This window comes from Dermochelys coriacea, chromosome 2 (assembly GCF_009764565.3).
Source record: "Dermochelys coriacea isolate rDerCor1 chromosome 2, rDerCor1.pri.v4, whole genome shotgun sequence".
NCBI lineage: Eukaryota > Metazoa > Chordata > Testudines > Dermochelyidae > Dermochelys > Dermochelys coriacea.
In genome coordinates this window covers 1,914,831-1,931,922 of record NC_050069.1, presented here as the reverse complement: position 1 = coordinate 1,931,922, position 17,092 = coordinate 1,914,831, and the positions used below count along the sequence as shown (strand labels likewise).

Here is a 17,092-nt window from a genome sequence, read left to right as displayed (position 1 = left end):
TGTTGTAAATGAGCTTTTATTCCACTGAGATCAATTAAAGACTGGACTGTAGTATCTTTACCCACATGGAGTAGTACCCTAGTCCTCGAACGCTTACAGAGTAAGATGCTATTTGACTCTTTGAGAACAAGGGCTTCATATGTGCTATGGACCGCTACCCAGAAAAACAGCAAAGCACATTTAATTTTGAGAACAAGAGTAATCCCATTGATTTTAAGAGTTGATCATTCATATTACAGTAGGATCAGGACCCTGTGGCGCTAGGCGCTGTACATCTACATATAAGAGACAATCCCTGTCGGTTAGAGACAAGACAGAGAAAGGGTGGGAGGGAAAACAGGCCCAGAGCGGTGAAGTGACTTATCCAAGGCTGTACAGCAGGTAAGTGGCAGAGCTAGGAATAGCACCTGCTTCTCCTGACCTTTAGTCCAGAGCCCCCATCAAGCAGACCACACCTACAATGTACATGTTCAGCATGCATCTCAGAGCTTTGCTGGACCCGTTCACTTGTATCACGTGGCCTTGTCTGGAAGTTGTAATTAATATACCCCAGGATTCCTTTTTGCAAAAACCTGTGCTGAGCAAAAGGAGAACTGATACACATAATACGCTTGTATCTGGAAATATGATTCACCTTATGTCATACATCCAAAGGATCTGTACTACACCCCAGCATTTAAATAATGCTTTAGAGGAACCCCTTCTGTTTGCCAGCCCCCTAAGGGGCCTCCCTCTTCCTTAAGGGTAGGCTATGTGGTCTCAATGCCTCTGAGACCAAGCCTCTGTGCTCCCACACGCCTGTTTCACACCGTGAGCTCTGCCCAGTGAGCCCAAGTGAGAGAGACGCCTGGATAGAGACTTTGACTCTCTTCAGGGACCAATGTACCTCGGCAAGTATTGGTAGAGCCCTGCATGGATATAAAATTGGTACCCACATCGATCCGCAAACATGGTCCATGGATATAGAGCATTTAGCCAGAAATCTGAAGGGCTCTAAGTATCGTCAGTGACACCTGGCAGCTTTTTCAATACAGAGCAAGGTTTATTAGGCAACTGGAACATAGTCCATGCTCGCCGAGCCAGCATAATCAGCCGGCCAAGATGCTATGGAATCCATTTCTGGCCCTGCCTCTCTGTGTCAGTCCCAGGTGAGAGTCCATTGTCGAACTCCTGCAGACCCATGCTGAGCTCACATGTTCGGCCTGCCGGAGATTCCTGTGGATAGGTGTCAGTTGCTCAGTCCTTGGGGCATCCATTGTCTTTGTGGACCCTCCATTGGCATTGGTTGGTTGCAGCCAGCACTTTAATAACCCATTCGTTCAAGGCCAGTGACCCAACACCTCATCTCTCCTGCCATGCCCCAAGAGCAGATTTAACACTTCTGCAATGGGTAACGATGCAAAGTACAGAGGGAAACTGAGGCACCCATAGGCAGCATAAAAATATTACAGAAAGTTTCTATTTCATCACAGCTTGTCTACAAAGCTCTCTGCAGCTGAATGAGGAGCTTGCGTGTTACAGCAAGGTGAGTGTGACATCATTAAATAACCAGATGGGTAACAGAGTAGCAGCCGTGTTAGTCTGTATTCGCAAAAAGAAAAGGACGACTTGTGGCATCTTAGAAACTAACAAATTTATTTGAGCATTAGCTTTGGTGAGCTACAGCTCACTTCATCGGATACATGGGTAAACATGGCTAATCATCCCAAAGGTGTTTAACAGCCACATACAGGAGCTTTAAGCAAGGTCAGGTAGTAAGAGTGTCTACAGCAGTGCTCACTGAGTGCATATTTTCTGATGAACATCACTTCGTTCTGCTTGGACAGAAGAGAGGGAAAAAAAAATCCAAGTGTTTGCTTAGGTACCCAAGCAGTGATTGCGATTCACAACACAGAGGACATGAAGAAAGACACATTGTACCAGGGATTAATTACATCACTCCCAAAGAGTTTCAAGGAGATTAACAGGAAATCAGACCTTTTCTCCCAAAGTCAGAGTATTGAGCCAACCCATAATGGGAAAGACGAACGGAGAAAACTCACTATGTGGGAATTGCCATCAGAAGTCGAAAGGGCTTAGTCTAAATGCCAGACATGAGACAGGAAGGTTAGGAAGAGAAAGGGTGGAAAAGAATCTTAACTCCTGGAGGTGGAAGTTCCATTTTTCCAGGAGCAAATCACCATAATTGCCAAATATGCTAGTGTAACACAATGGGTGTAGGTTCCACTAGTTAGGATAAACATGTATTAGAGATATCGACGGTTGGGCTTCAGGGAGTAAGGCAGACCCTGCCTGCCTGGGGTTATTCAGAGTTAGTGTCCAATGGTTACAGTCAGGACCCTGTGTGTACTGTGTGGCGCAAGGTGTCACGAACTACATCTGTATTGTGGTAGAATCTCCTTCCTTAGAGGTTTTTAAGGTCAGGCTTGACAAAGCCCTGGCTAGGATGATTTAACTGGGACTTGGTCCTGCTTTGAGCAGGGGGTTGGACTAGATGACCTTCTGGGGTCCCTTCCAACCCTGATATTCTATGATTCTATTCCTCCCTCGTGGTCCAGCAAGGGCTCCGTCTCCTCAGCTTTCACCTCTCGTGTGTCTCTCTCCCTTCTGATCACGGTTTTCCCAGGCACGGTCCACTACCTATACTGTGAATGCCCCAGCAACCCAGGCTACTCTCTGCTTTGTCTCCAGCGGCGATACACAGTGTAATTGCCTATAGTTATAAGTTACCACACAGCTCTTTCTAAGCAAGCACATTTGTTCTTCAGGTGAAAGCATTACAGAGAAAAGACTTTACAACAATAAAAGAACCCAAGTGTGTGCCAATAAGCTTACCAGAAATCACCCCCCACTTCAACTAGGGCTCTGGTAAGAGTCAGTGCTTCAAACCCCACCATGGGGGGGTTTTATGGTTACAAGTTCATAACAGTTGTTAGCTCAGAACAAGAGCCCCCGTGAATAGGTCAAGTCCTTCAAATCCATCTCAGGAAAGATTGGGGCCTCCCTTGGTCAGACGGTCCTGTCCATTTGCTGGATCAGAAAGAAGGCCCCAAGTCGGTTTAAATTCAGATTATTTATCCAAAAGCCCTTTGTTTGTCTGTTGGTCTCTAGGGAATCCAGTGTGAACCAGTATATGTAAGCCTGTCGGGTGGGGGTACCTCTTGGGAGGTGAATTTGCCCAATCACTCCCCTCTGTTCGGAGCTCCTGGGGGGCTGCGGTCCCTCTCCCCCAGGGAATTAAACACAGACCTTGGCATACAATGAAACACAAACTCTGGGGTGAAAGTAAGTCGAGTGATTTACCGGTACTCTGGGCCAGCTCTGGCCCCCAGAAGGGGCGGGGCCTAGGGCAGAAGGGGTGGGGCTGAGGGCCAACCCACCCTATAAGGTAAGTGCCCCCCTCCTTCACGCTCCTCCTCTCCCTGCTCGCTCCCCCACCGGGGTAGCAGCAGCAGCACCGGGCTCTGGGTGCTATTTAAAGGGCCCAGAGCTCCCCTGCTTCTATTGCCCTGGTCCTTTAAATACCCCCAGAGCCCTGGAGTAGCGGCGGTGGGGCTCCGGCAGCTATTTAAAGGCTCTGGGTGGTAGAAGCAGGGGAGTCCCCTTTAAATAGCTGCCGGAGCCCCGCAGCCGCTAACCTAGGGCTCCAGCAGCAGGGCTCTGGAGGAAAGTTAAAGGGCCTGGGGCTCCAGCCACTGCTAGGAGCCCCAGGCCCTTTAAATTGCCCCCTGGGGAAGCCGGGCTTCCCCAGTACGGTGCACCAGCTCTTGCCAGTAAGCTCTACTGGGGCGTACCGGCTTACTTTCACCTCTGCATAAACTTAATGTAGTAAGGTCTCCCAAAGACTTTACAGAAAATTGCCGTATCTGTCATACAGCGATCACAAATTCTGCAGCCAGGATCTCTCCATACATAATACCCATGGTTAATGTGCTACAAAACTCCATCTACAATATAACTACCATTACTATTTGTCCCAGATGTAAGGTCCCAGGTCACCATTGAGGTGGAGGTGTTGTGCCTTGTGTGGGAAAATGATGGATTGATCCAAGTCTCATTGAATGCTGCCAGAAACTGTGTCAAACTGGGTGACGTTGACGATTGATTTAATGACTGTAATGTCACAATAAGCCCGTTGATGTGCCCCTCCCCCATGGCTGTTATAGACATTGCAGTTTTTAAACCAGAGGCTGGGGGAAAGCCAACAGGTACAGAGGAGCATGTGGTTTGGACAGAGACATCCTTAGACAATTTCCATTAATAGATCCTCCCCTATGTCCTAGTAATGAGGAGAGGATGGAAGATGATAAAATACAGGTCGGATCTGATTAGAAACAGTCACATGAAAAAAAGTCTCATTCAATTAGATCATGAGACAGGTACCAGCCCGAGGGGAACATCTACCCTGCTAGTTTTACCCCATAGTACGAGCCCTGAACGCCTGAGTCAGTTGACCCGGGCTCTGAGATTTGCTGCTGCAGGCCTTGGGATTTTTTGCAGTGTAGACATAATCTCACAAATCAGTCGGCCTCGGGTCAGCAAGCACTCAGGACCTGGGTCTTAAGACCCTGCTAAGGGGGGTGGGTTCAGCAGTGACTTGGCTGGACCATGTAACAAGCACTCTATTGCCAACTGCAAAAATCCACTTCTACCTTCCCTGAGTATATGCACCCACCACCCCATTCACTCCGCAGCCTGTGTAACCATTCAGTGCTAAAATATATACACCGCCATCCTGCACTCCTGCTCAGACCTCTATAGGTGTCATCCTACTACTTCTTCCCTGTTTTTAAAGCCAGTAAACAAGCATCACTCTTCCCTCTCATTCATCCTCAGCGTAACTCTTTCACCGCCAGCCTACATCCACACTCTCCCCTGCCTTTCTTGTCCCAGGTATAACTCTTTTCAGATAACGATATTGACATCCATTGTCAAGTGCTTTCAGATCTCCTGATGAAAAGCCAAGTGGGAATTGTTATTTTTCAGTACCAGAGTGCAAGCACTAGTTCCCTCTCCTTCCCATTCACTGAGCATTAGGGACACAAGAAATAATCCTAATACAATGTTTAAAGATCGCTGTAACATTCCTAAACCAGTTTCCCAGGGGCATACGTGGCATATGTAGACTACGTGATAGTGGAAAGGTTTAATGGGCACTCATTAGTGAGGAAAGGAATGAGTGAGGCATGTTGTCCCAAAAGAATGCCCATAAGACCGAAATAACAAGTCGCACTCACCTGGGGGAGTCACTCGCATATCACACTCACCTCGGGGGGAGTCACTCGTGTCGTGCCCACCTCGGGGGGGTCACTCGTGTATCGTACCCATCTCGGGGGGGGTCACTCGTGTGTCGCACCCACCTTGGAGGGGTCACTTGTGCGTTGCACCCACCTCGGGGGGGTCACTCACAGATCACACTCACCTCAGGGGAGAACCTTGGGGGGGTTCTCTCGCGTATCACACTCACCTCGGGTGGAGTCACTTGTGTGTCGTGCCCATCTCGGGGAGGTCACTCGTGTCTCGTACCCATTTCGGAGGGGTCACTCATGTGTCGCACCCACCTAGGAGGGGTCACTCGTGTGTCGCACCCACCACGGGGGGTCCATTGGTGCATCGCACCCACCTTGGGGAGGGTCACTCATGTGTCACACCCACATCCGGGGGGGTCACTTGTGTGTCGCACCCACCTCGGGGGGGTTCGCTCATGTATCGCGCCCACCTCCGGGGGGGGTCACTCATGTATCAAATCCATTACCGGGGCGGGTCACTGGTGTATTGCACCCACCTCTGGGAGGGTCACTCGTGTATCGCACCCACCTTAGGTGAGGTCACTGGTGTATCGCACCATCCTCTGGGGGAGTTACTTGCATATCGCACCCACCTCGGGGGTGGGGGTCACTCTGTTACATGGACAAAACTGCACAGGATCGTTTCAGGGGACAAGACAAGTTGTCATGTTTATTATAACAAAATTTGATTTATGACCAATAACTAATATCTAATACCTATGTATGTATACACACACACACACATACACACACCTCCCAAATGTTCTACAGCTGCTGTATAGTTACCAGTCCTGAATGTAGCTTGAGTTCGTGGCTTGGGTTCGCAGCTTGTGGCGGCTAATTGGCCAGGAAAGCCGGGCACAAGGAAGGGCTGGGTCTCTGTTGGGCACCGATGCCCTTCCATGTTGGCAGCAGAATGTTACCCTCCAAAGTCTTCCATCTCACCCATCCTTTTTGTAGGCTTTAGTTTGAATCCAGAGTCTATAGGTCTTGCTGTGTCACGCTGCCTCTGGGTTCGGTGTGACTGATCACCCATCAATTGCAGACATGACTTTCAGCCTAGGACCTGGCTTTGATGTTTCTTCAATTGTACTTTTGTTCTTTTCTTTTCAGGGTGGACTCTTCTTGCTTTGTCACGGCTTTTGTCTGCATCTTCAGCCCTTGGTGTTTACACTTTATTTCATCAGGACAGGCTGGGGCTGGAGGTTGATGCCATCATCCATCCATACCTCATTCCCACATCTAAAGTACACGAATCAGATTACAGCAGGGTTTTGTAAAAATGAAGTGAGCATTTTAAAATGGGTTACAACATGGACACGTGTAAGGAATGGCAAACAGGGAGCAGAAGTTACAATCTTGAAGCCGTGCAAGTTTTAGTGATTTAAGCAGAAATTGGATTGAAAGTGAAACTCAATTAGCTAGTTATTGGGGTACCTGGTTTTATGAATGAATGTAGTTTCATTCATAAAACTTTTCTTATGAAGTTATATTAATAAAGTGAACAATTAAAAAAAAATTTCATTGATCAGTTCTACAACTCGCGTGTCCCACCCACCTTAGGGGGGGTCACTTGCGTGTCACACCCACCTCTGGGTGGTCACTCGTGTGTCGCACCCACCTCTGGGAGGTCACTGGTGTATCGCACCCAGCTCAGGGGGGGGTCACTCGTGCCTCTAGGGTGGGGGAAGCGAAACGCAGCATCTCCCCCACCCCCGGCAGAGGCGGGGCCATGATACCGGCTGTTCCTGGGTCTCTCCGGGAGCCTGGACCCTGGGACGGGCCAGCTACGGCTCTAGGGCAGCCAGACACTGGCGCGTTACTGAGGTTGGGGACAGCTCGGCCCCCTTGCCGGGGGGGAGCGGCCCCTGCAGAGGCAGTGGGGGTCAGTGTGGGCGGGGTCGGCGGGCAGGGTGCGGCGGGCCTCACCGTGGGTTGAGAGTGCGGGGCGAGTGCGGGCGGGTGGCAGCTGGGCAGTGGGAACTCATACTTACCTGGCAGGGGAGATACCATGATCACGAAAGTGGTTTTCCCAGGGTGAGGCTCATCCATTGCACTGCGGGTGTGCTGACCCCTGCGATTTCCCCAAATGTGGGAAACTCAGCTGCACCATTTGTGGTAGTGGGGGGCTGCGTTCACGCTCTCCCCGACACGCGGTCAAAGGCAGAGAGAAAAGCTCCGGGAGGATTGTTCAGAGCACGCTAGGTTTTACCCACAGCTTTGTCCCGCACGTTCCTCCAGGAGGGCTTAGCCCCTGCGCCCTGTCTCGGCTCAAGGGGAGCTCCCTGGCTGCTTTGTTCTCTTTTCTACTGCTTGCAAGTAGCCCTTGGCGCGCTTGGAAACTTTAGCTTACAACAATCTGTGTTTTCGGCTGCTCTGTTAATTGGAGGTTGGGCTGCCGGCTGCTTTGTTGTTTTCCCTTCCTTCCCTGGGCTTTTGGATCGGGCCTACTCGCTAGTCTGCCTTTGGGGGCCTTGGACCACTGCCTTCTTTTGCCCTATGGGGAGCTGCCTGGCTGCCCTGCCTCTTTCCCTGCTTGCAGCTTTTTGCCCATCCCTCCTTCTTGGGCTCTTCCTCCTCTGACGGGAGGATGGCCTGTCAAAAATGCCTGTCTCACCTGGTCCCCTCATTTAACATGCAGGCTCGCCCCCTGCCCTGGGGACGGTTTGGCTTTTGCTGTCTGTTCTTTCTCTTGGCTGCAACCCTGTCTGTGCTACAGAGACTAGGCTGGCACAACCCCATGGTGGAGGAGGTCTTTCTGTCGCTTTAGGCCCACCGCCTCCCCGAATGCCCTTAGCTATGCTGGGGGTTAGGTCGGTGTAGCCGTGTCGCCCAGGAGTGGGTTTCCCTTTTACACACCCCTGACGGACGGAGCTATTTTGACTTAACTGTTCAGCACGCACCAACCCTCAGGCCTGGTCTGCACGGGGAACGTAAGTCGGCACAGCTACATCAGTCCGGGCCATGGACGGAAGAATTCTTCTGTCAACCTCGCTCTCACCTGTCGGGGAGGTGGATGGCCTATGCCAACAAGAGAAACTCTCTTCTGGAGCCTTCTCCCCAAACAGAAGGGCACTGTCCCTGGAGACTCTGCTGGTTAAAAAAAGAGAAATAGTTTAACTGCATTTCTGCGTGAGAAGGTTGACTTTGTATTGCTTCCCTTGTGTCTCCTTATAGCAGTTTGTGTTCTGAAATCTTTAGGATTTTACTTCATTTATGATGAAATCTGCTTGTAACTTTATTCTAATTTTGAATGAGGAACTAGACAAGAGCTTTTTTGTGTGTTGTCGGAGGATTGTTTAAAAACCTGCGATTCGACTTTCTGCTGCCTTTCCATTAAATTGCCTCTAAAGGCCCACTTCAAACCTCCACTTCCCACATAACTCTCTCCAACATACAGTCCTCAGGCATACATAAGATACTTAGCAACAAGAAGAAAGTCAAGGAAAGTGGGGGCCCCTTACTGAATGAGGGAGGCAACCTAGTGACAGAGGATGTGGAAAAAGCTAATGTTCTCCATGCTTTTTTTGTCTCTGTCTTCACGAACAAGGTCAGCTCCCAGACGACTGCACTGGGCAGCACAGCCTGGGGAGGAGGTGACCAGCCCTCTGTGGAGAAAGAAGTGGTTCGGGACTATTTAGAAAAGCTGGATAGCACAAGTTCATGGGGCCAGATGCGCTGCTTCTGAGAGTGCTAAAGGAGTTGGCGGATTGATTGCAGAGCCATTGGCCATGATCTTCGAAAACTCATGGCGATCGGGGGAGGTCCCGGACGACTGGAAAAAGGCTAATGTAGTGCCCATCTTTAAAAAAGGGAAGAAGGAGGATCCGGGGAAACTACAGGCCAGACAGCCTCACCTCAGTCCCTGGAAAAATCATAGAGCAGGTCCTCAAGGAATCAATTCTGAAGCACTTAGAGGAGAGGAAAGTGATCAGGAACAGTCAGCATGGATTCACCAAGGGCAAGTCATGCCTGACTAACCTAATTGCCTTCTATGACAAGATAACTGGCTCTGTGGATGAGGGGAAAGCAGTGGACGTGTTGTTCCTTGACTTTAGCAAAGCTTTTGACATGGTCTCTCACAGTATTCTTGCCAGCAAGTTAAAGAAGTATGGGCTGGATGAATGGACGATAAGGTGGATAGAAAGCTGTCTAGATCATCGGGCTCAACAGCTAGTGATCAATGGCTCCATGTCTAGTTGGCAGCCGGTATCAAGCGGAGGGCCCCCAGGGTCGGTCCTGGGGCTGGTTTTGTTCAATATCTTCATTAATGATCTGGAGGATGGCGTGGACTGCACCCTCAGCAAGTTTGCAGATGACACTAAACTGGGAGGAGAGGTAGATACGCTGGAGGGTAGGGATAGGAGACAGAGGGACCTAGACAAATGGGAAGATTGGGCCAAAAGAAATCTAATGAGGTTCAATAAGGATAAGTGCAGGGTCCTGCACTTAGGATGGAAGAATCCAATGCACCGCTACAGACTAGGGACCGAATGGCTCGGCAGCAGTTCTGCGGAAAAGGACCTAGGGGTGACAGTGGACGAGAAGCTGGATATGAGTCAGCAGTGTGCCCTTGTTGCCAAGAAGGCCAATGGCATTTTGGGATGTATAAGTAGGGGCATAGCGAGCAGATCGAGGGACGTGATCGTTCCCCTCTATTCGACACTGGTGAGGCCTCATCTGGAGTACTGTGTCCAGTTTTGGGCCCCACACTACAAGAAGGATGTGGATAAATTGGAAAGAGTACAGCGAAGGGCAACAAAAATGATTAGGGGTCTAGAGCACATGACTTATGAGGAGAGGCTGAGGGAGCTGGGATTGTTTAGTCTGCAGAAGAGAAGAATGAGGGGGGATTTGATAGCTGCTTTCAACTACCTGAAAGGGGGTTTCAAAGAGGATGGCTCTAGACTGTTCTCAATGGTAGCAGATGACAGAACGAGGAGTAATGGTCTCAAGTTGCAATGGGGGAGGTTTAGATTGGATATTAGGAAAAACTTTTTCACTAAGAGGGTGGTGAAACACTGGAATGCGTTACCTAGGGAGGTGGTAGAATCTCCTTCCTTAGAGGTTTTTAAGGTCAGGCTTGACAAAGCCCTGGCTAGGATGATTTAACTGGGACTTGGTCCTGCTTTGAGCAGGGGGTTGGACTAGATGACCTTCTGGGGTCCCTTCCAACCCTGATATTCTATGATTCTATGATTCTATGACCCCCTCTGAGGTGCGTGTGACACACGAGTGACCCCCCCAGAGGTGGCCGTGATACACAAGTGACACCCCCCCGGAGATGGGTGCCATCACGAGAGAACCCTCTGAGGTGAGTGCGATACATAAGTGAACCCCCGGAGGTGGGTGCGACACACAAGTAACCCCACCGACGATGGGCACAACACACAAGTGACCCCCCCGAGGTCGGCGTGACACAAAAGTGACCCTCCCGGAGGTGGGCGCAATACCGAGTGACCCCCCCCGAGGTGAGTGCAATACGTGAGTGACCCCCCAAAGTGCCACCACAAAGTGAGTGCGACATGCAAGTGACCCCCACCCCCGACGTGGGCGTGATATACCAGGGACCCCCCCGAGGTGGGCGTGATATACCAGTGACCCCCCTGAGGTGGGTGCTATATACCATTGACCCCCCGCCCAGTCCATGTCACTGCAGCCGGCCAGGGGCTGGCCCTCCTCCAGGCCCGGGGAGGCACCGGGGCGCAGTGTGGGCCCCGCCCAGAGAGGCCAAAGAATCACTGTATTATCTTTTCCCTCCTGCTTGCTTTACTTTCCAGGTAGACTAGTCCCCGTGGGACTTCGCCACACCAGCCCAGAGACAATCTGGAGGCTGCTAGGCATTCTGAACTCCTGCTTGCATCAGTGGCGAGCTGGAAGCACTTGAAGGATCAGGCCCTATGCAAAGCAATAATTGTGATAAAGTGGGATTATGCTCCGAGTATAATATGGACCTGGCAGAGGCTAGTGTGTATACCTCCGTCCATTCTGAATACCTGCTATCATGCTCCCTCATCACGGTCATCTATCGCAAGCAGTGATACAGAGCTGAGCTATTTGAGCCATAATGGGGTCCCAATGATCTTGTATAGGCAGCAGGTTTAAAACGAACAAAAGGAAGTATTTCTTCATACAACGCACAGTCAACCTGTGGAACTCCTTGCCAGAGGATGTTGTGAAGGCCAAGACTACAACAGGGTTCAAAAAAGAACTGGATAAGTTCACGGGGGATAGATCCATCAATGGCTATTAGCCAGGATGGGCAGGGATGGTGTCCCTGGCCTCTGTTTGCCAGAAGCTGGGAATGGGTGACAGGGGATGGATCACTTGATGATTCCCTGTTCTGTTCATTCCCTCTGGGGCCCCTGGCATTGGCCACTGTCGGAAGACAGGACACTGGGCTAGATGGACCTTTGGTCTGACCCAGTCTGGCCGTTCTTAAGTTGTATTTCTCCCATATTCCTCAGTCACAACTTCCTACTTCTTGTGCTGTTCTGCCTTATGTGAACGCTTCTCATGGGCGGACGCACAGCCACCCACGGATAGAAGAAGGAGCACTCCAGCACATTCCATGTATGTGACCTTACCCCTTCCTACCCGACTCAGAATTGGGAAGTGGGATGGAGTTGTGCAACTAAGCAGGAGCCGTTTCCTCTGTAATTGCAGAACTGTAACCCAGTGCTCATCTCCCCCATCATCACGTGATGCCAGGGTCATCCTGTGCCATGTCTCAGCAGTGGCATGTGCAGGACTCCATAAACCCCTCTGTGTAGGTCAACGCTAAAAGCACCCAGTCAGTACAATATGCCACTCCTCCACTAAAGTCCGTCTCCTTTATTCTCTGGAGAACCTTTCTCTGATTCGTCTTATTTATCCTCAGCCACTCCAAGCTTTGTTGTTTCAGCCTCAGTGGATCTTGAGTTTTGATATTTCTATGGACGTCTTCCAGCTGCAGGACATTCTTATTAGATACACCTGATAGCTCAGTTGCTCCGCCCTTAGTTGGTATCCAGCCAACAACCCAACAGGTTCCTATAGTCCAGCCTAGTTAAGAGGCATATTCCTTTGAGTGTTTCTCACAGTAAGGAAGAAGCAGGATTCAGTAGTGATGATTATAAAAGGGATTCTTTGTTGAGGTTCCTGGACACAAACAGATACTGTACTTCTCTCTAGCTTCCCAGCTAAGTAACATCAGCTAGTGTCACCACACAGCGTCTCCCTAAATCTTGGACCTAGAATGGGCTGCTGACTATATTTCTTTCTAAACCCTCACTGAGGACTAAGACCATATCAATTTTCAAACTCCAGCCATTTTTAATGTAACCCCAACTAAAAAGTGTGGCTAGAGGATTTTTAAATGAGAAAATATTTTTTATTAATTGTTTTATCTTAAGTTAAACCTATTGAAACTGGTTGGTGTAACGGCTGCCTGTCTTTTGGGACAAATGTAAGAAACTATTAAGCTCCTGTATGGAACCAGGTAGCTGAAACAATATTGGCCTCCATCCAAAACAAAGCCACATGCGGGACTGGAGTAAAAGCTGAACCAAGCGGCTGAAGGTGGGTTCTACAATGAGCTGATAAACTCAGAGGTTGAGGATTGATTGGACTGATGTGATACCATGGAACCTTAGAGTTATGAACACCGGAGTTACGAACTGACCAGTCAACCACACACCTCATTTGGAACGGGAAGTTCACAATCAGGCAGCAGCAGAGAAAGAAGGGGGGGGGGGGGAAAGCAAATACAGTACAGTGCTGTGTTAAATGTAAACTACTTCAAGAAAAGGGGAAAACAGCATTTTTCTTCTGCATACTAACGTTTCAAAGCTGTATTAAGTCAATGTTCAGTTGTAAACTTTTGAAAGAACCACCACAACCTTTTGTTCAGAGTTACAAACAGCCTCTATTCCCGAGGCATTTGTAACTATCAGGTTCATTCTCCTGTATGTCTTTGTCATGTCAGTGAAGCAGGAGAAACACCAGAGAAACTGGAAGAAAGGCAGCAGAAAGCCAAAGATACAGCCAGAAGAAGCACTGGGAGTGTGTCCCAAAGCAAAAGCCTAGAGAGAGAGCTTTTGGGCTAAGGGCTGGCAGGAAAGGGACTTGGGATGGTGAGCAAAGGGACTGTTCCCTGCTGTTTGATTACTGCTGTGTTCCAGGAAACAGGACTTTGTACATTGTTGTACATCCCCACTGTATTTTCCACTGAATGCATCTGATGAAGTGAGCTGTAGCTCATGAAAGCTTATGCTCAAATAAATTTGTTAGTCTCTAAGGTGCCACAAGTACCCCTTTTCTTTTTGCGAATACAGACTAACACGGCTGCTACTCTGAAACCTGAGAGGGAAGAGTGATGCTTGTTTACTGGCTTTAAAAACAGGGAAGAAGTAGCAGGATGACACCTATAGAGGTCTGAGCAGGAGTGCAGGATGGCGGTGTATATATTTTAGCACTGAATGGTTACACAGGCTGCGGAGTGAATGGGGTGGTGGGTGCATATACTCAGGGAAGGTAGAAGTGGATTTTTGCAGTTGGCAATGGAGCGCTTGTTACATGGTCCAGCCAAGTCACTGCTGAACCCACCCCCCTTAGCAGGGTCTTAAGACCCAGGTCCTGAGTGCTTGCTGACCCGAGGCCGACTGATTTGTGAGATTATGTCTACACTGCAAAAAATCCCAAGGCCTGCAGCAGCAAATCTCAGAGCCCGGGTCAACTGATTCAGGCGTGCAGGGCTCGTACTATGGGGTAAAACTAGCAGGGTAGATGTTCCCCTCGGGCTGGTACCTGTCTCATGATCTAATTGAATGAGACTTTTTTTCATGTGTCTGTTTCTAATCAGATCCGACCTGTATTTTATCATCTTCCATCCTCTCCTCATTACTAGGACATAGGGGAGGATCTATTAATGGAAATTGTCTAAGGATGTCTCTGTCCAAACCACATGCTCCTCTGTACCTGTTGGCTTTCCCCCAGCCTCTGGTTTAAAAACTGCAATGTCTATAACAGCCATGGGGGAGGGGCACATCAACAGGCTTATTGTGACATTACAGTCATTAAATCAATCGTCAACGTCACCCAGTTTGACACAGTTTCTGGCAGCATTCAGTGAGACTTGGATCAATCCATCATTTTCCCACACAAGGCACAACACCTCCACTTCAACGGTGACCTGGGACCTTACATCTGGGACAAATAGTAATGGTAGTTATATTGTAGATGGAGTTTTGTAGCACATTAACCATGGGTATTATGTATGGAGAGATCCTGGCTGCAGAATTTGTGATCGCTGTATGACAGATACGGCAATTTTCTGTAAAGTCTTTGGGAGACCTGACTACATTAAGTTTATGCAGAGGTGAAAGTAAGCCGGTACGCCCCAGTAGAGCTTACTGGCAGGAGCTGGTGCACCGTACTGGGGAAGCCCGGCTTCCCCAGGGGGCAATTTAAAAGGGCCTGGGGCTCCTAGCAGTGGCTGGAGCCCCAGGCCCTTTAAATTTCCTCCAGAGCCCTGCTGCTGGAGCCCTAGGTTAGCGGCTGTGGGCTCTGGCGGCTATTTAAAGGGGCCAGGACTCCCCTGCTTCTACCACCCAGAGCCTTTAAATAGCTGCTGGAGCCCCACCGCCGCTACTCCAGGGCTCCGGGGGTATTTAAAGGACCAGGGCAATAGAAGCAGGGGAGCTCTGGGCCCTTTAAATAGCACCCAGAGCCCGGTGCTGCTGCTGCTACCCCGGTGGGGGAGCGGGCAGGGAGAGGAGGAGCATGAAGGAGGGGGGCACTTACCTTACAGGGTGGGTTGGCTCTGACCCCCCTCAGCCCCACCCCTTCTGGGGACCAGAGCTGGCCCAGAGTACCGGTAAGTCACTCGACTTAATTTCACCCCTGAGTTTGTGTTTCATTGTACGCCAAGGTCTGTGTTTAATTCCCTGGGGGAGAGGGACCGCAGTCCCCCAGGAGCTCCGAACAGTGGGGAGTGATTGGGCAAATTCACCTCCCAAGAGGTACCCCCACCTGGACAGGCTTACATATACTGGTTCACACTGGATTCCCTAGAGACCAACAGACAAACAAAGGGCTTTTGGACAAATCTGAATTTAAACCGACTTGGGGCCTTCTTTTTGATCCAGCAAATGGACAGGACCGTCTGACCAAGGGAGGCCCCAATCCTTCCTGAGACGGATTTGAAGGACTTGACCTATTCACAGGGGCTCTTGTTCTGAGCTAACAGCTGTTATGAACTTGTAACCATAAAACCCCCCCATGGTGGGGTTTGAAGCACTGACTCTTACCAGAGCCCTAGTTGAAGTTGGGGGTGATTTCTGGTAAGCTTATTGGCACGCACGTAGGTTCTTTTATTGTTGTAAAGTCTTTTCTCTGTAATGCTTTCACCTGAAGAACAAATGTGCTTGCTTAGAAAGAGCTGTGTGGTAACTTACAACTATAGGCAATTACACTGTGTATCGCCGCTGGAGACAAAGCAGAGAGTAGCCTGGGTTGCTGGGGCATTCACAGTATAGGCAGTGGACTGTGCCTGGGAAAACCCTGATCAGAAGGGAGAGAGACACACGAGAGGTGAAAGCTGAGGAGACGGAGCCCTTGCTGGACCACGAGTGAGGAATACAGATGTAGTTCGTGACACCTTGCGCCACACAGTACACACAGGGTCCTGACTGTAACCATTGGACACTAACTCTGAATAACCCCAGGCAGGCAGGGTCTGCCTTACTCCCTGAAGGCCAACGGTCGATATCTCTAATACATGTTTATCCTAACTAGTGGAACCTACACCCATTGTGTTACACTAGCATATTTGGCAATTATGGTGATTTGCTCCTGGAGAAATGGAACTTCCACCTCCAGGAGTTAAGATTCTTTTCCACCCTTTCTCTTCCTAACCTTCCTGTCTCATGTCTGGCATTTAGACTAAGCCCTTTCGACTTCTGATGGCAATTCCCACATAGCGAGTTTTCTCCGTTCGTCTTTCCCATTATGGGTTGGCTCAATACTCTGACTTTGGGAGAAAAGGTCTGATTTCCTGTTAATCTCCTTGAAACTCTTTGGGAGTGATGTAATTAATCCCTGGTACAGTGTGTCTTTTTTCATGTCCTCTGCGTTGTGAATCGCAATCACTGCTTGGGTACCTAAGCAAACACTTGGATTTTTCTTCCCTCTCTTTTGTCCAAGCAGAACGAAGTGATGTTCATCAGAAAATATGCACTCAGTGAGCACTGCTGTAGACACTCTTACTACCTGACCTTGCTTAAAGCTCCTGTATGTGGCTGTTAAACACCTTTGGGATGATTAGCCATGTTTACCCATGTATCCGATGAAGTGAGCTGTAGCTCACCAAAGCTAATGCTCAAATAAATTTGTTAGTTTCTAAGATGCCACAAGTCCTCCTTTTCTTTTTGCGAATACAAACTAACACGGCTGCTACTCTGTTACCCATCTGGTTATTTAATGATCTCACACTCACCTTGCTGTAACACGCAAGCTCCTCATTCAGCTGCAGAGAGCTTTGTAGACAAGCTGTGATGAAATAGAAACTTTCTGTAATATTTTTATGCTGCCTATGGGTACCTCAGTTTCCTCTGTACTTTGCATCGTTACCCATTGCAGAAGTGTTAAATCTGCTCTTGGGGCATGGCAGGAGAGATGAGGTGTTGGGTCACTGGCCTTGAACGAATGGGTTATTAAAGTGCTGGCTGCAACCAACCAATGCCAATGGAGGGTCCACAAAGACAATGGATGCCCCAAGGACTGAGCAACTGACACCTATCCACAGGAATCTCCGGCAGGCCGAA

General features: G+C 49.4%; 1 non-coding gene across 1 annotated transcript; it reads left to right on the top strand.

The window, feature by feature from the left end:
• The first annotated feature begins 7,274 nt into the window (after positions 1 to 7,274).
• LOC119852360 lies at positions 7,275 to 7,438 on the top strand. Its single transcript, XR_005291628.1, has one exon. It is a non-coding gene; the product is annotated as a U1 spliceosomal RNA (small nuclear RNA).
• Positions 7,439 to 17,092: the final 9,654 nt, after the last annotated feature.